The following is a 26,372-nucleotide window of genomic DNA, read 5'->3' on the forward strand; positions in this document are numbered from 1 at the left end:
CGCATTTATGGCACCTTTAATTCTCTATTGACCGTCCCTTTTTGTTTTCTTAGTGTGGTGGACCTTGGTTTACTGAGCCTTTCCATACACTGTGTCATATTTTGTGAGATGGGGACTATCGTAACCTCTCCTGAGTTCTGTCTTTTCGTGCTTTTTTGTATTCCCAAGCAGCTACGCTTCCCACTGATTACTTCACCTTTTGGTTCCCTGACTTTCCCTTCCCCCTAAATCTCTAGTTTAAAGTCCTATTGCCCACCCTATTTACTCTTTTCGCCAGAACACTGGTCCCAGCTCGGTTCAGGTGGAGACCATCCCAACCTGTCCCAAAACTGATGCCAGTGTCCCATGAAAAGGAACCCCTCTTTCCCACACCACTCTTTCAGCCACGTGTTAACTTCCCTTATTCTTGCCTCCCTATGCCAATTTGCACGTGGCTCAGGCAGTAATCCGGAGATTATGACCCTTGAGGACCTGTTTTTTAATTTGAATCCTAGCTCTTTATAATCTCTAAACAGGTCCTCTTTCCTAGACTTGCCTATGTTGTTGGTACCAACATGGACCACAACAACTAGATCCTCCCCCTCCCTCTCCGGTATCCTTTCAAGCCGGTCAGAGATGTCTCGCACCCTAGCGCTGGGCAGGCAACATACCATGCGGGACTCTTTATACTGCTCACAAAGGATACTATCTATCCCCCTGATAATAGAATCCCCTACAACTACAACTTGCCTATTTACTCCCTCCCCTTGAATGGCCTGCTGAACCATGGTGCCTTGCTCAGCTGACTCATCCTTCCTGCAACCCTGTTCACCATCAACACAGGGAGCAAGTACCTCATACCTGTTGGACAGGGTCAAGGGCTGAGGCTCCTGAGTTCCTGACTGCTGGTTCCCTTTACCTGCCTGACTTGCAGTCACACCCTGCTGTCCCTGGCCACTGGCAGGATTTAAACTACTTACTCTGACAGGTGTGACTGCCTCCTGAAACACAGTGTCCAGGTAAGTCTCCCCCTCCCGGATGTGCCTCAGTGTTTGAAGCTCAGACTCCAGCTCATCAACTCTGAGCTGGAGCTCTTCGAGCAGCCAACACTTACTGCAGAAGTGGTCGCTGCAGCTCGCAATGGGATCTGCCAGCTCCCACATCAAGCAGCTCAAGCACATCACCTGATCAGCCATCTCTAATTAATTAATTAGTTTCATTTAAGTTTACGAGTTTAGCTGTGTTTTTTTAAAATTTGGGGCAGATTTGCTATCAACCAATCAGATCACAGCTTCCCTCTGACGTCTCTTTTGAAAAAAAAAATCTGGAAAACAGGAAGTTACGTTAGGTTTTTATACTCACAGAGACTGCTCCTCCTCCTCCGAACGGCTCCCGAAATTAGGCCCGAAGAAAGAGAGAGAACAAAACAGTAGGTAAAAACAGTAGGGAAATCTCAGGCAGTAATCAAACCAGCATCTTTAATACCCATTCCAGCATTGGAGGAATCTTTTCTTAGAGTCCTAATTTATTGTGTGGGACCCCTGCCTGAAACAAAAAGTGGGAATCAGTATCTATTGACCATAATGGATATATCTACCAGATTTCCGGAGGCAATTCCATCAAAAAAAATTGCATCTCAGAGCATTGCAGAGGAGTTAATGATTTTTTTAACAAGATATGGACTACCAAAAGAAATTCAATCAGATCAGGGATCCAATTTTATCTCAAAGTTATACAAATAAGTTATGGATAGCTTAGAAATAAAGCAATTTAACTCAACTACGTATCATCCAGAATCATAAAGGGCATTAAAAAGATGGCAACAAACTGCAAAGACCATGTTGAAGGCCTGTAGTCAGGATTACACAGAGGATTGGGATAAAGGAATTCCGTTTGTACTGTTTGCAATTAGGGATGTACCTAATGAAACAGCTAAATTCAAATTGATTTTTGGTCATGAGGTGAGAGGACCACTTAAATTGAACAAAGAGAAATTGGTGAGTCAGTTGTTGGAGACTACCTTGTTGGACTATGTGTCAACATTTAGGGAGAGATTGACCAGCGCTGGTGAGTTGGCTAGGAAACATTTAAAATTGTATTAACGTGATGAAAAGAGAGCTGGACAAAAGATCAAAGATTCATAGTTTTGTTAGTGGGGAGAAAGTACTAGTATTATTACCAATGGTAGGTGGCCATTAAAATCAAGATTTAGTAGGCATCAGCAAATTGAAAGGAGATTGAGTGAGGTGAATTATTTGCTAAGAACGCCAGACAGAAGGAAAACTCAGAGTGTGTCATGTTAATATGCTTAAAAAGTATTTTGATAGAGAAGGAGGAGGTGCTAGTCATTGTAACTCAGGGCGAAGAGATAAATCCAGATGATTCTGAATTACACATTCCTCAAATTAAATTGGATAATGAGGAAGTATTAAGAAATTGGGATAAATTGATCACTCCAGTGATCCCTTCATGATCACTTTTCTAAATAAATCCCACCACCGACCACCGAACCACACAGACGACCCCGACTTTGTCCCCACACAACTCGGCACAACTCATTGGCACCGCGACAACTCCTACAGACTCATCCGCAACGACGAAAGCAACCCCAACTCACACCAAGCAGCCCTTTCAGCCTTAATTCACTCCAGAGTTTGGCACCCGGGAGAAGGGGACGACCTCGAGTCTGACTCACAAGCCGCCAACCCCTTTGCGACCCTGTTCGCAACAGAGAGCTGAGGTGTCCACATGATGTTTAAAGGAAACGCTTGGGAGAAATGTAGTCCTTCCTGATGGAATCTGCAGGATGTTTTATGTTGTTCGTACGTTTGTTTTGTGTTGTTCGTCCGACAGGAGAATATTTTTCCAGCCACTTGTTCAGCGGTACCAACCTATCTGCAGATACCTGGTCAACAGACCAGACGCTTGTTCAGCGGAACTAGCTTGTCTACAGACACTTCAGCTGATACCGGTTCGGGTATCAGACGCCCGATCGTAACTGCTCTTGTGATTCAAGGATAGAATCACTGTAGCAGCCCCACCATGATGACTACATTTTTGCCCGTTCTTGTCGGTTGCTCAGGCAGTGGAGAAACGGCGTGAGACACACCCTGCCTGGGGACCCCCCGTTGGTCAAACACGCTCGGGTAGGGGAGATACGGCATTGGTAGCCGTCCTACCCGGGGACTCCATCCAAATCTTACCCGTCGCGGCCCATACGCACCTCTTCTGACATCTTTCATTTCAAAAAGTTTTTACTTGTTTAGGCGACCTTTAGGTTGCTGCCATCTGCTATTTACATCCTGGAACATTTGGATGGTAAATCAGCACTGGTCCGTCATTGGGAAGTGTGCCGTGTCCTAAAATTTGTTTTTGAAAAAAAAAATGAGGGAGTCACACATAGTGACCAATTATAAAGGAATAATTGGCCCCAAAAGGACAGACATACTAACACACCGGGTATTAAACCAAGGGAGTTACAGATACTATGCTTGTTTTTACAGAACTCCAGGGGCTCCAGGACCGGAGAAAACAAAAGAATACAAGAAGGAAAAGGAAAGAGGACAGCCAGGACAGACATGAGGACTTCTTTCATTGTGCTCAACATTTTTTTCATGAACACTTGGTTGCGCAGGAACGCGGACCCCATTACTTCAAACCTCACTGCCCTGCAGTACCCAGAGCCCAGTCACCAGCGACACTGCATCTTCCTGGTGTGCCAGGTTCATAACCTGGTACTTCCTGTCCTACGTGATTGAAGCACTGTTAGCGTTGGCGATACTCTGCTGTGTAGTGCAGACTATGCGCCTCCGCAAATGGAGAAGGAGAGCGTACCGTGCTCGAACCCCGGTATATCAGATCAGATCCCCTATATTCGGTGATGATCAGACCCCCGACCCCCGCGACCTATAACAAAATAATAAAGAGCATGCACTTGCGTTATTACTGTAAATAAAAAGATATACAAAACTTTTCATGAACAAAAAAAAAATGTATGATCCTGAGCTTGACTGCCAAGCCAGGAAAGAGTATATTAAATGTTGTGATTGTTGTTGTATGTTTTAGGAAGATAGGATAATGCAATATTTAGTAAGTATAGTGTATTTAGGTAAAATTAGAGGTCCCAAGTTCGTTATTTTGTAAATGCATGCCCCTGCCTGACGTAGCGCCCTTAGAATTGTTTAGGTAAAAAAAAAATGTTTGTGCATAGCTAGGGTCAGAGCAGTGGCCATGTAGGCAGTGTCCCCCTCCCCCGGTCAGGGAATGGAAAGACAAAATTTATGTGATCCTTCACACTTCGCGTTAGCATCACAAGGAGGGTTGTAGCCACCTAAAAAGGCTGATTCCCGAGTAAAATGGTCAAACCCCGATCTAAAATGGTGAACGAAAGAGGCTGATGGGAAAATCAGCCAACAGGACTCAAACGGACGGCTGCAGGCAAAACAGTGTATTCGGCTCTGAGGAATTCGGCCCAGACCGATACCTGCAACCATTAACAGCACAACAACCCAGCCATCTGCATTTTAATCAGCCATCCCCGGGAACAATTGCTACACATTAGCAACATAAAGCCGATCCAGACTTTTCGGCGCCAGCAGTGGCTGAGACAAAGAAAGGTGAACGACCACCCCCCGATCAAGGAATCGCCCCATTATTGGAGCATATCGAACCAAGTGATTGGGACCAAGTCCAATCACTTGGAACCAAGGTCAAGGTCTGCCCCGAGAGGCGGGAAGCCCCTAGGAACTATAAAAATAGGGGCCAAATTCAGATCGACCCTTCTTCTCCTACTCGCAACCTTCGAGACCCTTCGACGAAGAAACAAGTAAGTGTTACTCCAGCAATCGCTACCAGATAGGTGCTCCAGACTATCAACTCGTACCAGCCTTTTTGAATCCCGCAGGCCAGACCTAATTGGATAGACCATTCGTTTCCCTGACCTGGTGGGCCATCACCAAAGTTAAGTATTGGCCTTTAGTGGTAGGTAATAGTCTAGGAGTAGGATTATTGTATAAGTATTTATTGCTGTATATAATAAATGATCGTTGATTTAACTTTTACGAAGCGGTGTACTGCATTATTAATCATTACTTGAGCTTGAACCACGTGGCGGTATCAGAAAGATACCTGGCGACTCGTGAGCAAAGGTGACAGAATTAGAGCTAATAAAACTAAGGCTAATAAGAGCAACAGGGAATAAATTGGGAAGTATGAAAGTAATTATGCATGATATCCATACAGACCCAATCCACTAAAGTTACCATAGGTATTAATGGAGATTGACAGCATGTTTACGGATGATATCATCGAAGTGAGTTGCAGAAATTGGAGCTCATGGTACTCAGGGGAGGTGCCAGTGGACAAATGAATTACCAAAGTTACGGCCTTGTTCAAAAAAGGTTGTAAGTGTAGCCCCAGTAATTACAGACCAGTCAGATTAACATCAGTGGGAGGCGGGGGGGGGGGGGGGGGGGGGGGGGGGTGGAGGGTATCAATAGGGGCATAGCATCCTGTAGCAAGGCGGTTATGCTGAACGTATACAAGACACGGCTTAGACCTCAGATGGAGTATTGTGTACAGTTCTGGGTGCCACGCTATGGGAGGGATGTCCATTTATTGGAGAGAGTACAGAAGAGGTTTATAAAAATGGTTCCAGGGATGAGAAACTTCAGTTATGAGGATAAATTGGAGAGGTTGGAATGTTCTCTTTGGAGAGAAGAAGACTAAGAGGGGATTTGATAGAGATGTTCAGAATCATGAGGAGGCTAGATGGATTAGATGGGGGAAACTGTTCTTACTCAATCCTAAAACTGTTCCTACTTGATCCTAAAAGGAATAAGAACGAGAGAGCACAGATTTAAAGTGATTTAAGAAAAGAAAGCAAATGTGAGAAAAAACCTTTTCACAAAGCGAGTGGTTTGGGTCTGGAAAGCACTGCCTGGAAGCGTGATGTAGGCAGGTTTAATCAAGGCATTCAAGAGGGCATTGTGGTGTTGGGTGCTCTGAGGTACAGATGAACCAACACGGTTGCGATTGGTACAACGTAGTTTTATTCCAACTTGTTATTTACAGATCTGTCTTGGTACTCAGCACGTGGTGACTGTGTCAGTGTCTTGTTAATCAGGTCCTGTCCTTGTCCTTGTCTCCAGATGGACTGTCCACCAGGTGTCGTGTTTCTTGTCTTATACTGTGTCTGTCCTTGTCTGTGATTCGCTGTCGTGTTATGTGTGCTAATTGATCTGTTGGTCTGTCTATCATGATGTGTGTGTTTGAATATCATGACATCCCCCTTTTTTTAACAAGATTATTTGCCTACGTGGTTATAAATATGAATGTGTCCTGAGTGCAGCTAAAGGTGTGTGTGCGTGATATTTACAGCATGTACATGTGGCGTAACTATATACATGGGGCGATGTCAGATGTGGCATGCTAACGAGGTTGTACCATAACAAAAGAAGAAAAACTTTGAAGTGTGGTCCGGTCAAACGAGATCCGGAACGATAAAACAGTAACATGTTACAATACAATAGTTGCTAAACTTTGACGTGTGAACAGTCTCATAAGTCCAGTCTAGTAGGTGGGCGACGAATTCGGGTTGACCGCCTCAAGGGTGGGTCGAGAACCACCGGCTGAGGTGCGAGCCTGGCCACGGGGGGCGACAGAAGTGGCATGGTATATGGCAGCTCCACAAAGTCACTATCAGGAACCATTGGAGGACACGGCGTCTGTGTGTGGTTCCTCTGCGAGCGTGGCAGTAGGCGAAGGGCTCGCCGATTGCGCCTACACACCGATCCATCCGTCATGCGTACCAGGAACGAGCGGGGAGCCACGCATCGGAGAACTTCGGCAGGTGCTGACCAGCCACCGTTTGGTAGATGAATGCGGACTTTGTCTCCAGGGGCCAGGGAGGAAAGATCAGTTGCCCTTGCGTCGTACGATCTCTTCTGGCGATCACGCTGCAGTTTCATCTTATGCAGTACCGGAGCATGGTCTGTTATTGGTGCAGGATGGAGGGCACAGTGGTTCTGAGGGTGTGACCCATCAGCAGCTGTGCTGACGAGAGACCCGTGGCTAGTGGGGCCGAGCAATAGGCCAGCAGGGCGAGGTGAAAGTCCGATCCGGCAGCAGCAGCCTTGCAGAGGAGCCGCTTGGCAATGTGAACGCCCTTCCCCGCCTTTCCATTGGACTGGGGATGCAGAGGGCTGGACGTCACGTGTGTGAAGCCATACGAGGCCGCAAAGGACGACCATTCATGGCTGGCAAAACAAGGCCCATTGTCCGACATGACAGTCATCGGAATGCCGTGGCGAGCAAAGGTGTCTTTGCAGGCCCTGATGACAGCAGACGACGTCAGATCGTGTAGGCGTATGACTTCTGGGTAATTGGAGAAGTAGTCCATGATGATAACATAGTCCATGCCAAGCACGTGAAATAGGTCGACACCCACCTTTGCCCAGGGGGACGTCACCAGCTCATGGGGCAGAAGCGTCTCAGGAGGTTGCGCCGGCTGAAACCTTTGGCAGGTTGTGCAGTTGAGCACCATGTTGGCAATATCGTCACTGATGCCCGGCCAGTATACCGCCTCTTGGGCCCTCCGTCTGCACTTCTCGACCCCCAAGTGGCCTTCATGTATTTGATTGAGAACCATCTGGTGCATACTGTGCGGAATGACAATCCTGTCTAGCTTCAGAAGGATCCCATCAATGATGGCTAGGTCGTCCCATACGTTATAGAACTGCGGGCACTGCCCTTTGAGCCATCCTCCCGCTTTGTGGCGCATCACTCGCTGTAAAAGGGGGTCGGCCGCTGTCTCTCGGCGGATGCGGGCCAGACTGGAGTCGTCAGCCGGCAGATTTGCCGTTGTCAAGGCCACCTGTGCCTTGACCTGACATACGAACCCCTCCGCATCTGGTGGCGTGCTCACTGCTCGGGATAGGGCGTCCGCCACGATGAGGTCCTTCCCTGGAGTGTAGACCAGTTGGAAGTCATACCTCCTGAGTTTAAGTAGGATGCGCTGGAGGCGAGGGGTCATGTCGTTCAGGTCCTTGTTTATTATGCTGACCAGGGGGCGGTGGTCAGTTCCAACCGTGAATCGTGGAAGACCATATACATAATCGTGGAACTTGTCCAAACCGGTTAGCAAGCCCAGGCATTCTTTTTCGATTTGCGCGTAGCGCTGCTCTGTGGGAGTCATAGCCCGTGATGCATAGGCAACCGGGGCCCATGACGACGTGTCATCCCTCTGCAGGAGCAGTGCTCCAATGCCGGATTGGCTGGCATCAGTTGAGATTTTGGTGGGACGAGACGTGTCGAAGAACGCCAACACTGGTGCCGTGGTGAGTTTGTGTTTGAGCTCCTCCCATTCCAGCTGGTGTGTATGTTGCCACTGGAACTCTGTAGATTTTTTTACGAGATGGCGCAGAGTCGTTGTGTGGGAGGCAAGGTTGGGAATGAATTTCCCTAGGAAGTTGACCATGCCAAGGAATCGTAGGACAGCCTTCTTGTCGGCCGGCCGCAGCATGGCTGTGATGGCGCTCACCTTGTCTGCATCCGGACGGACCCCTGACCGGGAGATGTGGTCCGCCAGGAACTTCAACTCGGTCTGGCCATAGGCGCACTTGGCTTGGTTGAGGCTCAGGCTGTTTTCCCGTATGCGGCCAAAAACGCGTTGGAGATGATGTATGTGCTCCTGCGGTGTGGTAGACCAGATGATGACATCGTCCACATATACGCGCACCCCTTCGATGCCTTCCATCATCTGCTCCATGATTCTGTGGAAAACCTTGGATGCCGAGATGATGCCAAATGGCATCCGGTTGTAGCAGAATCTGCCGAAAGGGGCGTTAAAGGTGCAGAGCCTTCGGCTGGACGGGTCCAATTGGATCTGCCAAAACCCTTTAGAAGCATCCAGTTTCGTGAATATCTTCGCTTGGGCCATTTCACTGGTGATCTCCTCCCGTTTTGGTATGGGATAATGTTCCCGCATAATGTTATTATTGAGGTCTTTGGGGTCTATCCAGATGCGGAGCTCGCCAGAGGGCTTCTTGACACACACCATGGAGCTGACCCATGGCTTGGGCTCGGTGACCCTGGATAGGCCCCCTTGGTCCTGGAGATCCTGCGCTGCAGCTTGAGGCGGTCTTTAAGTGGCGCAGGAACCCTGCGAGGTGCGTGAACGACCGGGATGGCGTCCGGTTTGAGGCGAATTCGGTATGTGTATGGCAGTGTTCCCATGCCTTCGAATGCCTCCTGGTTGTGGGCGAGGAGCGATTGGAGCTGTGTGTTGAACTCAGCATCCGGGAAGTCAGATGTGTCGTCTGGAGAGAGAGACAGAATTCGTTGTACAAGGTGGAGAGCCTTACATGCCTGTGTACCCAGCAAGGAGTCCTTCGATGAGCCAACTATTTCGAATGAGAGTGTGGCCGTGTGTGTTCTGTGTGTCACCTGGAGCTGGCAGGATCCCATGGCCGGGATAACATTCCCGTTGTAGCGGCCTGGCTTGCCGATTCGATCGCTAGGGACCCCCCCCCCCCCACCCCCCCCCGTGCCGATTCGGTCGCCTGAAATTGGGCAAAGCGGCTGGTCGCATTTTCATGGAGGACACAGGCTTCCACTGCAGATGCTAAGGTCAGGCCTTTAATTTTAAGAAGCTGCTGGCGTAGGCCACTGGAGGCAACGCCAAAAACGATCTGGTCCCGGATCATGGACTCTGAGGTGGTGCCGTAACCGCAGGACTGCGCGAGTATGCGGAGGTCCGTCAGAAAGGGTTGAAAGAGCTCATCCTTACCTTGCAGGCATTGCTGAAAGATATACCTCTCAAAGCTTTCATTGACCTCAGCGTTGAAGTGCTGGTCGAGCTTGAGGAGGACCGTGTCATATTTAGATTTGTTCTCGCCTTCCGCGAACACCAAGGAGTTGTATACATCGATGGCGTGCTGACCTGCGGTAGTGAGGAGCATGGCAATCTTTGTTTCATCCAAGGCACCCTGTTTTTCGTTGGCTCGCATGTACAGTTCAAATCGCTGCTTGAAGAGCTTCCAATTGATGCCCAGGTTCCCAGCGACTTGCAACGGCTGCGGTTTGTTGTTGATGTCCATGGCTCAGGATGGCAGATTTGCCGGCAGGTATCGATCCACTCACTGGTATCATGTGGTGTTGGGTGTTCTGAGGTACAGATGAACCAACACGGTTGCGATTGGTACAACGCAGTTTTATTCCAACTTGTTATTTACAGATCTGTCTTGGTACTCAGCACGTGGTGACTGTGTGAGTGTCTTGTTAATCAGGTCCTGTCCTTGTCCTTGTCTCCAGATGGACTGGCCACCAGGTGTCGTGTTTCTTGTCTTACTGTGTCTGCCCTTGTCTGTGATTGGCTGTCGTGTTATGTGTGCTAATTGGTCTGTTGGTCTGTCTATCATGATGTGTGTGTTTGAATATCATGACAGGCATTAGATGATTACTTGAATGTGCAGGGGTACGGAGAAAATGCAGAATAATGAGCCGAAGTCACAGTGATCGTTTGGAGATCCGGTGCAGAAACGATGGGCCGAATGGCCTCCTTCTGTCCCATAAAAATTCTGTGATTTTTATTGTCCAACTTTAATTATCACCTCCTGAAACGTGCAATGGAATTTCAGAAAACACCAGGCCCAAGATGTGTTGCTTCAGTTCAAGAGTGAAGGCAAAGTTAAAAAAGAAAGAAAAGTATGCATTTATATAGTACAGTGTCTTTCACAACCTCATCTTGTCCCAAATCGCTTTTCAGCCAAGAAGATACTTTTGAAATCTAGTCACTGCTTTGTAAGAAAGTGAACAGCTAGTTTGCGCACAGCAAGCTTCCACAAACAGAAACGTGATTATGAATCTGTTTTTGCGATGTTAATTGAGGGATAAATGTTGACCAGGACACTGGGGAGAACTCCCCTGGTTCTCTTTGAGATAGTGCCATGGGACCTTTTATGTTCACCTGAGAGGGAGGAGGGGCCTCAGTTTAACATCACTTCTGAAAGATGAAAATAAATCATCAATGGCCTCTTTAGGACCACTCTTAAAATAAAGCTGTTCTAATGTGCTGGGCGTGCTGGATGGGAACAGAAATAATACACCATCTTGTAGAATTTCATAGATATGAAAGGTTTGCTATTCCTCTGCTCTTTGTGAAATATTGCACTTGTGTTGGAGAAAGGGGATGAGATATTGGCAGACATCAACATGCTTCAACACAATGTTAGATGTCACTGAACAACTAGGGAAAATTCTTCATTCAAGCGACTGCCAAGTGAATCAGCCCTAGAAATACAAGAAAGGCGTTACATATATTTCACTGTGAAAAATGAGCTAATGGTGTCAGTGGAAATATTCAACATCAAGACTGACCTGTTTAATTTTGCTCCATGCGCTGTTTAATGAAATGCTGACTGTCTTATGAAATGAAAATGAAAATGAAAATCGCTTATTGTCACAAGTAGGCTTCAAATAAAGTTACTGTGAAAAGCCCCTAGTCGCCACATTCCGGCGCCTGTTCGGGGAGGCTGGTACGGGAATTGAACCGTGCTGCTGGCCTGCCTTGGTCTGCTTTCAAAGCCAGCGATTTAGCCCTGTGCTTGGCAACGTGCTCCCATTATCCTTTTATAATAACATGAAATATTAAAATCACTCTCTGCCATCACGCGCAGCAAAGGCCAACGACACCATGGGGTAAGTTTTTGTCTTCACTGTCATGGTAATGCTTACTGTTAATAATAATCTGGTAATGGTAATCTGACAGAGTGAGTCACTTGGCCATTATATAACGTGCCTTTTAATTTAAGATGCGACATGTGCTCTGTGTTGCCGGTTTGGATGGCAACAATCATGGGTGGGTTTCTCTGTTTCTGAGACTAAGTGTTGACGCCGACGCAGGATTTGTGGACTTTCAAGACAGCAAAACTGACACCGCACTGGGATTCAGCAACTGTGGAGGGGATAGCACCAGTGCCATGTGGAACCCAATAGATTCCAATGAAAAACTGTGTGCGATTCGCCAGGTCCATGATTGACACTCAGGGGGCTGACAAGCTGTAGCCACATGTACACATTGTAATCCCCACACACACTCATCCCGGCCAACAAGGTTTCACTGGTTGTGCTGGAGCGCGCCCATACAGCTGATGGGTCGGATGGGGCCAGAGGCATCCAGTGGGGTGGCCAAAGGGGCCACCCATAATACCCATGGCACTAAGTTCACAGTGGGCAGTCAGAGGTGTGCGCAGCTGCATGGCTGCCTTGCCGGCTGCGGCAATGGTGTTCCACGCCCGTAAACCCCGATCCCACAGCCCACCTCCTGGCCATCATCAGCTCCTCCCCACTGCCCTAACAGAATCCCCCTGGCCAGCGGCACAGCTTTCAGCAAACTATCGCGATGCTGCACATTTTCCGTGTTTCACGATTTTTAAAAGCACAAATGAACCGCGGCGTCAGGAACTTGGCCTATCGGAGGTGGAGCATCGCGGAGGCCCTGGAGAATACTGAGTCAGGCCCGCTAATGGTATGCAAACGGTGTTTACTGCATGTGCGTTCCGGACCGCATTGACGCCGTTGTCGAAGGGACGGAGAATTACGATTTGTAGGCAAACCTATTCTCTGCCCAATCGCATTTCACAATTTCTGCATCAGCCAACGGAGAATCCCGCCCCATGACTTTGGACCTATGATTTCCACAGCACTCTACCACCGGGGTTTTCCTCAGTACATTTGAGTATTCGGCTGCCTAATTGATAGATGATGATTTCTATGATGTGTCAACAACATGATTGTATTATGAAACTACCAGGGTGTTAGAAGGCAATCTAAATAGACATCATCTTTTTTTGACTCTCAATTCTTGTGGATATTACATTCCAGCTTGGGGAGCAGTTCTTGATGCTGGAAGAGCAGTACTTGTGGGTTCTGGCTGCAGTGAAAGAGCAGTGTTTGATGCTAGAAAATTAGCGGTTGTGGCAGAGTTGTACTTATGGCTTTGATTGGAGTGAGGGAGTACAGGTTGAGCTGTGTCACACAGGTCATGCATGGGAGGGGGCAGAATTGGATCTGAGAGGGGGCAAAGGTTATTTGAAGTGGATAAAATGCCAGCAATAGAGGTTTGAAATATAGGGCCGGTTTACCATCTATGAGCTAATAGCTTTCACACCTGATTCTTGACCTTAGCCAATTGTCTTCTGCCCCCCCCCCCCTTCCCCCCCCCCCCACCCCCCACCCCCTTCCTCTTTATTTGCTCGATTCTGTTAAAAGGTTTTGTTTCCGTGCAAATATTTAATTCTGACTATCAGTCAGAAATATTAGATACTTGTAGGCTTCGATGGCTAGGCCAGCATTTATTGTCCATTCATTTATGTTGTTGAGGAGGAGATGGTGAGTTGCATTCTTGAATTGCTGCAGTCCCTGACGTGTAGATACATCCACAGTGCTGTTGGGTAGGGAGTTCGAGGATTTTGACCCTGTATCAATGAAGGAACGGGCGATATATTTCCAAGGCAGGCTGGTGAGTGGCTTGGAGAAGATCTTGCATCTGGTGGTGTTCAGCCAACTTTCAGATGGTGAACCCACTGTATGTTTCCAACATATCACTGGATCATAGCACACCTGGAACTACGGGAGTCTGGAGGGGGACATCTGCTCCCAGTGGCCATCATTATCGGTTGTCCTTATAATCTTCCAATGCCATAGACATGGAATATTATATATGGACATAGACTGAAAATGCTTAATAATAAATATTTTAAAAACTTTACATTTTCTCCTGCTGTTGACTCCATCTCCCAATTCTCTTCACGAATAAACCCTATTACGTTTAACCTAAACATCTGGATAATTATTTTGAATGTTTGATTCACCTTACTTTCTCCAGACCCGTTAATCCATTTTAAAGGTGAGAACAATTAACCACTTATTGGTTTAAAATCATTTGTTTTTTGTGATGAATGGTTACTGCCTTATCATCATGTAAGGTGATGTCCCCTTTAAGACCGGGCTTGGAACCCTGGGGACTCCGCCTCTGGCTCCGTCCATCTGGGAGCCATACATAAAGGGCTGCCTCATGGTCTGTGTAGCAGCCAGCTCTCGTCCATAGCTGTAGCATAGTTATTAGTCTAATAAAGCCTTCTTTACAGTTTAATCTCTAAGCATCATTATTGAGGGTACCTCATTTTTCAACCAGCTAGGGCCGAGAGATTGACACGATGATGTTCAATTTTTGACACTATTTCCTACAATTAGATATCATCCCACTATCCTTAGAACCCATAGAATCCCTACAGTGCAGAGTCTGCACCGACTATCTGAACGAGCATCCAACCTTGGCCCACTCCCCAGCCCTATCCCCATAACTCACCTAACCTGCACAACTTTGGACTGTGCGAGGAAACTGGAGCACCTCGAGGAAACCCACACAAACTCCACACAGTGAGTCACCCAAGGCCGGAATTGAACCCGGGTTCCTGAAACTGTGAGACAGCAGTACTAACCACTGTGCTACCCTGCCGTCCAGTTTTGGTGGTAGCTTGATGGTGGCTTTGTAGTTCAGCCTATCCATAGTGCAGCAAATATTATCCTTGGGCAAACAAGTTTACTCTGTACAAATCCACCATGTGAGGTTACATTAATGTGCTCCATTGTCACACAGTCGAAAGAGGAGGAAAGAAAATGTGGCGAGAGAGATAGAAGGAAAATTAAATGAAGACGTCAGAAATAGAAAGTTTACAGAGACTGCAATTAACAATAGCTCACTGTATATACAGCACTTTGAGACATTTCAGAGAGGCTTTATAAGATACTGTATAAATACAAGGCTTTCTTCTCCAACTGTTGTGTGGAACAATGATTCCTGTGTCAAATGAGACCATGTGGAAAGCAATTAGTCAAGATAAAAAACTGCAATGTAAAAATGCTGATATTCTGGAAATTTATTACATTGGTCAAGATTTTCTGGAAAAGTATGATGTGTTTACGGCCAACTCTGTTATTAGTGCATAAAGAATTATAGCAAGGAAGAGATATCCTGTTATTTGCGAATCGCCACAAATTGCTGGATACTCCATAGTTAACCTCATAAAATGGGAGCTCACTGTCAACCTCCCATGAGTTTCAACAAATTGATGCATTAACACCATAAATCTCTCACAATCATTGAGTTATCTCTGGCATAAAGGCTTTGTTAATGATGCGATTAACGATGCTGACACAAAACCCAACCTTGGAGTCCCAGAAATGGAACAGTTGAAACTGTGGAATCCAGCACAGAGTAAGTTACTCCTAAAGTTTAGTTAACTTTTAACTATTTTTAAACTTTTCTTTCCCTGTCTCTTTTTATCTCCCTCTTCACTCAACATTTCTTTCTCAATTTTTCTTTCTGTATCTAATTTGACTCTAATTCTCCCAAATACTCTCTCTCAATCACTGTTTCTTTATCTGTCCTTTAAATTTTATTAGTTAAGGACATAGGCCATTGGACCCAATATCCACGAGTTCCCAGGTGCTGCATTTGACCTCACCATGCATTGCAAAATCACTTTTCTAGCAATTGGAGCTCAAGGATGAAGGAAAAATTAAACTTTCACTTTAATCATGTGGAGCAATATTGCAGAACTCTCCCATAGGTGCCTTATGAACAACCTGTACCTCATCCCAGCTAAGGCCATCAAAAGACTTGCTGAAAATTTCCTTGAGGGTCTCCCCTAATCATCCAACATAACTTCCAGAGAAAACATGGATTCTCATTACATGGTGTCTACAGAGTTCCTTCCAATCTTCCACCAAAGTTACAGCTGTCGATCAGGAATTCTGTTTAAGAATTCCCAATGCTTTAACCTTAGCCTTCCCCTGGTCATTATTTATTTAAATCTTTGCTGGCTGTGCACTGATGGCTAAATTTTACATAGGATTACATTGGATAAGTGGCACAGAAACAGGCAATTCGGTCCAACCAGTCCATAATAGTGTTTATGCACTATTCGAGCCTTCCTGCCACCGTTCTCATTTATCTTCCACCTCCGGGAGGAACCTGCTCATTTGGGTTCTTGTCAGGTGTGCTCTGTGCACCACTTTCAGCTGCATGAGGCTTAGCCTTGCATATGAGGAGGTGGAGTTGGCCCTGTTCAGTGCTTCGCTCCAGAGTCTCCACCCTATTTCCGCCCCTATCTCTTCCTCCCATTTTTCCCATGTTTCGTCCAGTGGGGAGCGCGTCCTTTCTAATAGTCATCTCTACTGGTCCCTGCAGTTTCCCCTCCCCAGATTGTCTCCGTCCAGTAGCTCCTCTAACATTGTACATATCGGGGCCTGTGGGTAAACTGTCTTCTCCTTGTGGAAAATGTTCTTAAGCTGCAGATGTCGGAGTTCATTTCCGCTAGTAGCTCCAGTCTCCAGTTCCTCTAGGGTCGTTGGTCTGTCCTCAGCGTAAAAGTCTCTAACTGTTAGTGTCGTCGTCGTCCCCCTCCCCATCCTGTCTCCACTTTGTAAAGGTGCCGTCACGCATGGTTGGTGCGAAACTATCGTTGCCACAGATGGGGGTCATGGTGGACATTTTGGTCAAACCAAAGTGCTGCCTCCCTGGTTCCAGGTTCTAAGAGTGGCTACCACCACTGGGCTTGTTGAGTGTTTTGCTGGCAGAGATGGGAGCTCTGTCATGGTAAGGGCCCAGAGGGTCGTCCCTGTACAGGGGAACTCCGACATCCTCACCCATTCTATGTCTGGCTCTTTCACCCATTCCCTCACTCTGCCATGGCTACTCAGTGGACTACTCTAAGCTTGGCAGGGCCAAGCCCCCCCATGTTTCTTCTTTTTTGTAGGCCTCTTTTGAGGATCCTTGGATTCTTAACCCCCCCCCCACCCCACCCCCACCCACATGCAAATGCCATAATCATCTTATCAATTGAATTGAAAAGGGCCTGGGGAAGTAGATCAGTATCGACCTGAACAGGAAGAGAAACCTGTGAAGTAAGTTCATCTTGATCGTCTGCACAGGGAAAGCAGCAGTGTATCCCATCTCTGTAGGTCCTTTTTCACTTTCTCCCCCAGACTGGTCAGATTCCACTTGTGGATCCATGTCCAGTTGTGGGCTATCTGGATCCCCAGGTAGCGGAATTTGTTTTGGGCTAGTTTGAATGGTAGACCCTACAGATCTGCCCCTCCCCCTCTCGGGTTCACAGGGAATGATTCACTGTTGCTCAGGTTGAGCTTTTATCACGAGAAGGCCCCAAACTCTTCCAGGAGCTTTATTATTCCTTCCATGCCGCAGGTCATCCACAGAGCATGAGACTCTGTCCTCTCTGCCTCCTCTTCGGATACCCTTTCAGCTTCTTGCCGCTCTGAGGGGCAATCTCTAGCAGTACGATTGCCAGGGCGAACAGGAGCGGAGACAGTGGGCATCCCTGCCTTGTGCCTCTGGAAGTAGTCGGAGCTGGTGGCATTGGTCCGAATGTTTGCCTTGGGGGTGTTGTACAAGAGTTTCACCCATGAGGTGAACCCTGTCCCTAGCCCGAACTGCTCCAGTACCTCAATGAGGCACTTCCATTTGACTCTGTCGAAGACCTTCTCTGTGTCCAGGGAGATGATCACTTCAGGTGTTCTCTCCCCGGATGGGGTCAATATCACGTTCAGCAGTTGTCTGATATCCGCTGTTAGCTGTCTACCTTTAACAAAGCCTGTCTGGTCCTCTATGATCACCTCTGGTATGCTGCCTTCCAGCCGCTTAGCCAGGATTTGTGCAAGAATTTTTGCATCCATATTGAGCAACAAAATGGGCCTCTACAATCCACATTCTGTTGGGTCTTTGTTGGTTTGGGGTATCAATGATACGGTGGCTTGTGGTAGCATTAGAAGCAGGGTGCATCTCGCTAGCGAGTCTGCGAACCTCTCCCGCAAGTGCAGGACCAGTGCCGTCGCAAATTCTTTGTAGACGTCCACTGGGAACTCGCTGGCAGGGATATGTGGTGGGTATAGAGGACCGCAGGTGCCAGGCACCAGTGTGGCCAAGTGTGTGGAAGGCAAAGGGTTGGGTGTAATGGCCCAGGGTGGCATCGGAAGGGGGTGGGGGACATGCCGGGGCAAGCTAGGGCCACCTTATAGCCCGTTGGACCTGGATGGGCATAGGAGTACTCATCATGCTCACATGTCTGCCCTTCGCCCTCTGCAGATAATGGAGTTTGGTATCCAGCCAGGAATGGTTGGCATCTGTCTGGCCTTGTGGACACACTGAGGCTGCACAAGCAGGAGCTGCTCGGGAGAGAACCCTGCAGAATAGGAGCCTGCCCCAGAAGGGCAAGAGCCACCTGGTGCGGATGGAGAGCCGGCCATCCAACAGGTCGAGGAGGATGAGGGAAGGAGGCACCACATCAGGCTTCATGTATACCGGCAGTGCATGTCCTTCAAGGACCTGCTGGACCGGGCATGTCGCCGAAGCCTCCAGCTAACCAGGGTGCCCGTTTGGCATATCTGCCGGATTATAGCACACCTGGAACCACGGGGTCTGGAGAGGGGCATCTGCTCCTGGTGGCCATTAAGGTGACAGTCGCCCTGAACCTCTTCGCCACAGGGTCCTTCCGGGCACTGACTGGGGACCTGCCAGGGATCTCCCTTCCTTTGTACACAGGTGCATCCGCGACGTTACGGAGATCCTATGGGGGCGATTCTCCAATATGGAGACCAAGTGCTTGCGCCGTCGTGAACGTCGTCGAGCTCCACGACGGCGCGAACGGGCCGACACCGCGGCCAATTCACTGCCTGAGAGAGGGCCAGCAGCGGCACCGCAAGGAACGCGTTGTGCAGAGCGCTGGAGCGGCGCCGTCATCGCACGACGCCACGATGACGCCGCGCCACGTATAAGGAAGAAACACCGGGGGACAACATGGAGGAGCCCCGTCGCGCCGCACCCCACTTCAGGGATAGTGACCTGGAGTCACTGTTGAATGCAGTGGAGGAGTGCAGGGCCATCCTCTACCCCCAACGCGGAGAACGGCAGGCAAGCAGCACTGTGAGGCGTGGATGGCGAGAGGTGGGGGCCGCAGTCAGCGCTGTGGAACACATCCCCCGCACGGGGGAACAGTGCAGGAAGAAGCTGCCCGACCTCATGAGGGCAGCAAGGGTAAGTTCCCTGAGCCACGCCCCGGGCAATGCCCCCCCCCATTGCCCACGCTAGGGGGAGTGCCGGGGGGGGCGGTGCCGGGGGCGGGGGGGGGGGACGACGCCAGGGGCGGGGGGCTAGGGGGGCCAGGGGGCGGGGGAGCGAGGGGGGGCGGGCCGGGGGGGGGGGCTGATTGCACCTGGGACACATGTGGATCCCCCCCCGTGGGCAGGTGCCAGGGCGTGGGTCGGAGTGTCCCCTGCGTGTGATAAAGTTGCGTTCATACGTGCATCCTGCAAATGTGCGTCTAACCATGTGCTCCACTCCCCCCCCCACCCCCCAGGGCAAGACAGCGCACAATTTCTGGGAGCGTGCAAGAACCGGAGGTGGATCTCCCCAGCTGCACCCCCTGACCCCATACAAGCAGAGGGCACTGGACCTTGCCGGGGGAGCCGCCAGCTGGGAGGGAGTGCCGTGCCAGGTCGGAGGCAAAGCTCCAAGTGAGAATCCACTGTATGCATGCAGTCCCTCATCCCATCTCTGTCCCCACCCCCCCCTCACACCCCACCGCCTAACACTGCACCTCCCACAGTCCACACCCTCAACACCCCACCGCCTGACACTGCACCACCCCACAGTCCACACCCTCACCACCCCATCGCCTGACACTGCACCACCCGACAGTCCACACCCTCACCACCCCACCGCCTGACACTGCACCACCCCACAGTCCACACCCTCACCACCCCACCGCCTGACACTGCACCACCCCACAGTCCACACCCTCACCACCCCATCGCCTGACACTGCACCACCCGACAGTCCACACCCTCACCACCCCACCGCCTGACACTGCACCACCCCACAGTCCACACCCTCACCACCCCATCGCCTGACACTGCACCACCCCACAGTCCCCCCCCCTCACCACCCCATCGCCTGACACTGCACCACCCCACAGTCCACACCCTCACCACCCCATCGCCTGACACTGCACCACCCGACAGTCCACACCCTCACCACCCCATCGCCTGACACTGCACCACCCCACAGTCCACACCCTCACCACCCCATCGCCTGACACTGCACCACCCCACAGTCCACACCCTCACCACCCCGCCGCCTGACACTGCACCACCCGACAGTCCCCCCCCTCACACCCCATCGCCTGACACTGCACCACCCCACAGTCCACACCCTCACCACCCCATCGCCTGACACTGCACCACCCCACAGTCCACACCCCCACCACCCCACCGCCTGACACTGCACCACCCCACAGTCCACACCCTCACCACCCCATCGCCTGACACTGCACCACCCCACAGTCCTCACCCTCACCACCCCACCACCTGACACTGCACCACCCCACAGTCCACACCCTCACCACCCCACCGCCTGACACTGCACCACCCCACAGTCCACACCCTCACCACCCCATCGCCTGACACTGCACCACCCCACAGTCCTCACCCTCACCACCCCGCCGCCTGACACTGCACCACCCGACAGTCCCCCCCCCTCACACCCCACCGCCCGACACTGCACCACCCCACAGTCCTCACCCTCACCACCCCACCGCCTGACACTGCACCACCCCACAGTCCACACCCTCACACCCCACCGCCTGACACTGCACCACCCGACAGTCCCCCCCTCACACCCCATCGCCTGACACTGCACCACCCCACAGTCCACACCCTCACCACCCCACCGCCTGACACTGCACCACCCCACAGTCCACACCCTCACACCCCACCGCCTGACACTGCACCACCCCACAGTCCACACCCTCACCACCCCATCGCCTGACACTGCACCACCCCACAGTCCTCACCCTCACCACCCCACCGCCTGACACTGCACCACCCGACAGTCCCCCCCCACACCCCACCGCCTGACACTGCACCACCCCCACAGTCCACACCCTCACCACCCCATCGCCTGACACTGCACCACCCCACAGTCCACACCCTCACCACCCCGCCGCCTGACACTGCACCACCCCACAGTCCACACCCTCACCACCCCATCGCCTGACACTGCACCACCCCACAGTCCTCACCCTCACCACCCCGCCGCCTGACACTGCACCACCCGACAGTCCCCCCCCCTCACACCCCACCGCCCGACACTGCACCACCCCCACAACGCCTTCACTACTTACCCCCTCAACCCCTAACAAATGACAACGCAAGACTAACGAGACCTGCCTTAATGTGTTATCCAGGGCCACACGAGCACCGCCGTGGGACCGACCATTCACCACGCCAACGTGCAGCAACCTCTTCCGGCCGCAGTGTCCATCCGGACAGACGGGGACGACAACGGGCAGGAGAGCCATCCTCTGAGGCTGGCACACCGAGGCCTGACGCACAGAGGACAGACAGAGACGTCAGGACAGATGATAACGACTCATATGAAAGTTTGACGGACGGGGAGGGGACAGCTCGTCGACAGTGATGCACAGAGGACGTCGTGGCACTCGAGGCACGGGGGCAGGGATCCTCGCATCGGCCGTGGTCGAAACCCAGCGGGCCACGGCTCCACACAGGAGACAGAGCTGGGGACAGATGAAGACCTAGCAGCCGCGGCACTGCTGTCGCCCACACCCCCCAACATCACAGATACACTCATGTCGGTTGGGCAAGTTAGTGGTGAGGCATCTGGTACACATTCTGGTGCACACCACACAGTCAAACCGGTACAGCAGGTGGAGGTAGGAGCAGCCAAGGGGCTGGACGGTCGGAGCGCAGGCCAGGCCCAGCACCCAGCTGCTGCCCAGACGGCGCCCGCTTTCCTGGCCATCCCAGGCCCACCCTCAGACCCGATGCAATTGGCACCCCGGGGACCAGACAATGGGATGACGGCTGTTTTCTGGCAACTGCAGACGCAGCTGGAGGAGTCCATCCGTGTCCAGGAACAGGGAGTGATGCCGGTCATGGCTGCAACCGAGGCCGACACCGCATGGGTGGCGTCCGCGATGGATGCAATGGGGGAAACGGCTTCGGCCATGGGTCACATTCTTTAAGGCGTGGGGCTTAGTGTGCACGCGTCATCCGTGGCCCATGACAGGACTGCCCTCTCACAGGCAGCCATGCTCCACAGCCACATGGACATTACCGCCGAGCTCCGGACACTGGCCCAGTCTCAGCAGGCCATCGCTGAGAGCATCGGCGGGCCTTGCCCATGTGATGGACGGCGTCGCCCAGACCCAGCGGGAGGAAGTGATGTCCCTGAGAGGGATGTCGCACTCCCTCAGCTCCATCGCCGGCAATGTTCAGACCCTGGTCGATACTGCAGCGGGCCTCCAGGACTAGCAGCGCCAGGTGTCGGTGGTGCAACGGGGCATGCCTCCGCGCGCACCGCCGTCCCTTAGAGAGGCCCGGGAGTCAATTGGCTCCCCGGGGGAGGAGGAGGTCCCGATGCCTGTCCCTGTAGCCACAGCCAGGGAGGAACCGGGGCACTCGCATTCCCCCCGTCATGTCCCTGGTGCATCTGGTGGGCAGCGGGCAGAGGAGGGTGTCACCACGCCATCCTGCATGCCCGCCGAGCAGCCTGGCCCATCTACGCTGGGCCGCCCCAGGAAGCGCACGCCGACGGGAAGCCAAATCGAAGGGCAGGAGTCTCAGCTGTCCGCATCCACTCCTGCTGTACCGTCTGGGGGAACACCGAGACGTAGTGCTAGGGCCCGTAAGGCAAAAAGGTTAGGCACGTAGTAAGTTGGCACGGGTGCAGGGCACAGATTAGTAATAGGGGATAGGGCACGTGTGTTGCATTGTCACAATAAATGTTGCTACTCCAAACCTCCATGCATCTGCCCTTTTTCTGGGGGTGGGGTGGGGGTGTGGGGGGTTAGGGAGGGGAAGCGGTGGTGGCGGTGTGGGGGATTAGGGGGGGAAGGGAGGGTGGCGGTGTGGGGGGGGGGTTAGGGGGCGAAGTGGGCGTGCCCACTGATGGTTCTGGCCGAGGATCATCACAAGGGTGAGGCCGGGAGTGGACCCCACCCCACCAAACACGCCTTATCTTCCGTGTGCAACAATGCCCGTGGCTCCACATGGACATGTGATGGAGTGTCCCTAACGCATAGAGGGGACACCGAGGTGGCGGTGTTCAGAAATGGCCATGAGTCAGACGGTCAGTAGCAATTTGTGGCTTACAGCTCATCGCAGAGCGGGTTGTCATCATCCAGCATGGCAGTGTTCACACCCGCTTACGGAGGTAGCAGTCTACCGACAGTGACGAGGTGCCGCAGGTGCAGTGCGGCGTGATGGTGGTGCCGTGTCTGGTAGGGTTGGGCATTGGTGCAGGACGTGTGTGAAGGGGGTGCTGCGTGGTGCCAATGCGCGCGGTCAACGGTGCCAGTGCCCTGAAGAATGATGCCCACCCCTAGTGAACGAACCGTGCACTGATCAGCGCATCGCGTGCCCGCTGCCCCATTCGGTTCCGTCGTGCGGCCTCTCGGCCGTATCCCGCGCCCCGATGGTATCTATGCCCCGCCGCCCTCCGGCCCTCCCCCCCCTCCTCTTCCCCCACAACACCCTCCTCCTCCTCCTCATGATCAGCGTCGGCGGCCTTTTCGGCCTCACGTGCGTCCTCCTCTTCCATGACATCGCCCCTCTGTTGGGCGATGTTGTGCAGAACGCAGCATGCAACGACGATCCGTCCGACCCTGTCAGGGTCGTATTGCAGGGCGCCCCCTGATCGGTCCAGGCACCTGAACCTCATTTTGAGGAGACCGAAGCACCTCTCCACGACACCCCTGGTTGCTGCGTGCGTCTCATTGTACCGGCGCTCCCCGTTGGTCTGTGGCCTCCGTATGGGCGTCATTAGCCACGGCTGCAACGGAGAACCCCTGTCGCCCAGCAACCAGCCCCTCATCCGGGGGGGGGTGACCCTCGAACGTTGCGGGGATGAACGACTGTGCCAAAATAAAGGCGTCATGCACGCTTTCCAGTTACTGGGCGCGACCGTGCATAATCCTCATCCCCTGGTCGCACACCACCTGTACGTTGATCGAATATGCCCCCTTCCTGTTCATGAAGACGCCCCTGTCCCGCGGTGGTGCACGCAGGTTGACATGAACACCATCCACTACGCCCTGTACCATCGGAATGCCGGCCAGCTTGGCGAATTGCGATGCCCTGGCAGCCTGGTGAGCGTGGTCCTCCAGGAAGTCGATGAACCGTCCCACGACTGCATAGAGGCCATCGGTTACTGCCTGGATGCACCGGTGCACCGAGGCCTGACTGATCCCGCACAGGTCACCGCTCGGCGACTGGAAGGAGCCAGTCGCAAAAAAATTCAGGGCCAAAGTTACCTTCACCCTCACTGGGAGGGCATGTCCTCCCCCTGTTCCATGCGGCTCGAGGTGTGCCAGCAGGTTGCATATATGTGCAACCGTCCAACGGCTCATCCGGAGTCTGCTCCTGCATGCCACCTCCATCATGTCCTCGTACGAGATGCGGTCCCGGTACACTTGGTCACGCACGGCATGCCTCCACCGCCTTGGCACGACCACCTTATCGTTCTCGTCCCCAGGTGACTCTTCAGGATCTGTGTCTGCAGTGAATGTATAATTACTGATAATTCACCAGTGCACTGTCTTATGTTATTCACCCTGTGGGCTCTACCTATGGGCCATTGTGTGGCTTCACCCACAGGGGATATGTTGGGGCATGTACGGGCTCTGCCCATGGCTCCACCCCCTTTACAGGAAGTATAAGAGCTGCTGACCTGCGGAGCCGCCTTCAGTGTTGTACCGGTCACAGGCAGGCTCAGTTCTAAGCTGATTAAAACCACGATTTACTTCTCCACGTGTCTTCGAGTGAATTGATGGTCGCATCAATTTAATCAGCTTAAAATACTACTATGAAATCAGCCCTCAAACCTGACAGACTGGAACTCGATCCACTGGCCGCGGAGGCGAAAGATATTTTTTCACATTGGCTTCGATACTAAAGCCTATCTCGCCGCGTCATCTACGCCATCCGTCACTGACGAACAGAAGCTGAGCCTCCTCCACGCACGGGTGAGCCATCGCATTTCTGTCCAGCTCGACGAAGCCGCTTCCTATACAGAGGCCCTTGCACTACTCTATGTGCGGCCTGTGAACGAGGTATACGCGCAACACATCTTCACCACTCGCCGCCAGCACCCCGGGGAGTCACTAGATGATTACCTACGCGACCTCAAAGCCTTCGTGCGCAACTGTAACTACCAGGCCGTTACGGCCAATCAGCACATGGAGCTCGCTGTCCGAGACTATTACGTGGCGGGGGTCCGATCGAACTATGTGAGACAGCGCCTGCTCGAAAAAGGGGCCCAGGACCTGGACGACACGGTAAAACTGGCTACCTCTCTGGAGGCCGCTTTACAGACTTACTGCGTTCCCGGCCGATCACGCGACCCCCCTCGTGGGCCCCCGACCCGAGACTACCCCAGGCCTGTGCCGCACGGCCGCCCGCCCATCATGGGGGGCTACCCTGCTACTTTTGCGGCCAGTCCCAACACCCCCGCAACGCGAACTGCAGCAGCTGCGGGCGAAAAGGACACTTCACCAAGGTCTGCCTGGCCAGGTCTAAGAACTCGAACTCACAGACCCGATCCACAGACTCACAGGCTCGCAGACCCCACAAGGTGGCAGTGTGTCTGCCCACTCCGCCTCCGCATAACATGTGCGACTCATGGGGTCCGCCATCTTGGCCACCCTCCCCCACGCGGCCGTTCACGACGGCGCAAGCACTTGGTCTCCATATTTGAGAATCGCCCCCATAGGATCTCCGTAACGCCGCGGATGCACCTGTGTACAAAGGAAGGGAGATCCCTGGCAGGTCCCCAGTCAGTGCCCGGAAGGACCCTGTGGCGAGGAGGTCAGAGCTATAACCAGAGACTGCCAAATCTGTGCGGAGTGTAAACCGCACTTCTATCGACCGGATAAGGCCCACCTGGTAAAGGCATCCCGGCCCTTTGAACGCCTCAGTATCGATTTCAAAGGACCCCTCCCCTCCAATAACCGCAACACATAACATCATAGATGAGTTCTCCCGCTTCCCGTTTGCCATCCCTTGCCCTGATATGACCACCCCCACTGTCATTAAAGCCCTGCATAGTGTCTTCACCCTGTTTGGTTTCCCTAGTTATGTCCACAGCGACAGGGACTCGTTGTTCATGAGTGACGAACTGCGTCAGTACCTGCTCAGTCAGGGCATCGCCTCGAGCAGGACTACCAGTTATAATCCCAGGGGAAACGGGCAGGTGGAGAGGGAGAACGCGACGGTCAAGACCGTCCTACTGACCC

The 26,372-nt window shown here is 52.1% G+C and overlaps 1 pseudogene; it reads right to left on the reverse strand.

Moving 5' to 3' along the window:
* Positions 1–5,773: 5,773 nt before the first annotated feature.
* The window catches only part of LOC140428872 (putative nuclease HARBI1), a 75,292-nt pseudogene continuing 54,693 nt past the window's right edge, over positions 5,774–26,372 (reverse strand).

This window comes from Scyliorhinus torazame, chromosome 8, assembly GCF_047496885.1.
Source record: "Scyliorhinus torazame isolate Kashiwa2021f chromosome 8, sScyTor2.1, whole genome shotgun sequence".
Taxonomy (NCBI): domain Eukaryota; kingdom Metazoa; phylum Chordata; class Chondrichthyes; order Carcharhiniformes; family Scyliorhinidae; genus Scyliorhinus; species Scyliorhinus torazame.